This window comes from Rhipicephalus sanguineus, chromosome 7, assembly GCF_013339695.2.
Source record: "Rhipicephalus sanguineus isolate Rsan-2018 chromosome 7, BIME_Rsan_1.4, whole genome shotgun sequence".
NCBI classification, from domain to species: Eukaryota; Metazoa; Arthropoda; class Arachnida; order Ixodida; family Ixodidae; genus Rhipicephalus; species Rhipicephalus sanguineus.
The window spans coordinates 21,557,967-21,559,430 of NC_051182.1; positions in this window are offsets into that span (position 1 = coordinate 21,557,967).

Genomic DNA, 1,464 nt, shown 5'->3' on the forward strand with positions numbered 1-1,464 from the left:
TAGCTAACAGAGCACGTCTTTAAGAAAAAAAAACAACGCATCTTGCACTAAGTTGTGCAAGGCTGGGTCAGTGCAGAACCTGTGGGCACCTAGCAGGCCCTGCTTAGCTGGCTTTTACCTTCTCATCTCTCTCTTTCCCACCCCTTGCTGTACTATACTATACATGCTTGCTCTTTTTTTTCTGTCTTCTCTTATGTCTGTTTCTTTCTCTCTCTGTCTATTTCTTTCTCGGTCTTTGTACATATTTCTCTCTTCTTCTTCTTTCCATTTTCTGTTTTTATTTGTCTTTCTCTCTCTGTACTGCCTTTCCCATCCTCCTTTTCCTCCTCCTCACCCCCCCATTTCTCTTTCCCACAGCCTTGCTATACTATACTATACTATACTATACTATACTATACTATACTACACTATACTATACTATACTATACTATACTATACTACTATACTATACTATATACTACAACTATACTACACTATACTATACTACACTATACTACACTATACACCTATACTACATATACTATACTATACTATACTATACTATACTACCTACACTATACTATACTATACTATACTATACTACACATACTATACTATACTATACTATACTATACTCACTATACTATACTATACTATACTATCTATACTATACTATACTACACTACTACTATACTATACTATACTATACTATACTATACTATACTATACTACACTATACTACACTATACTATACTATACTATCTATACTATACTATACTATACTACATACTACACTATACTATACTATACTATACTATACTATTACTATACTATACAGGCAATGCTACGACGCTCGCCTTTGGATCGTGGGTACGCTGGTTGGAATCTCGCCTCGCCAGGAAACTTTTTTCGCCAAGGATTTCTCTTTTTTCTTTCTTTCTACACTTTTTCTTTCTCTGTCTCCGTACTCATTCTGTCAACCGTAAGAGTCATTGCATACCACGCCGAACAAATTGGCGCACGTGTTCTGCGAGCAAAGTAGAAGAGGACGAAAAGAGCACGTGCCGGTTAATGGTGATGCTAATTTTGTATCTGCTGCACGGCAACTTCGAGCTTAACAGCTCTGCTAAAGAATGTATTGACTAAATCGCTACAAACGAGTGCAAGCTTTACCTGTCAATGCGCTGATCAATATACCGAGGGCAATCGTGGCCAAACGCCGAAAAAACTGCTCCAGAAGTACGACATTCGAAACAGGTAAAATGATGCTTCAGATCTGAAAAAAGAAACAGAAGAAATAGAGGCATGATGTTCTCACGTTGTGAGGCAGGAGAAGAACGCAGATCTTCATTGTTTACTTAGACAGAATCACTTGGTATGCCATGCGGCGAAAACTGCTTTAAATAAGAAAGCGCAGTCACCAATTCCTATTAGACACGCAACGGTGGTCTAGTGGTTGTGGTGCTCGACTGCTGCCCGAAGGTC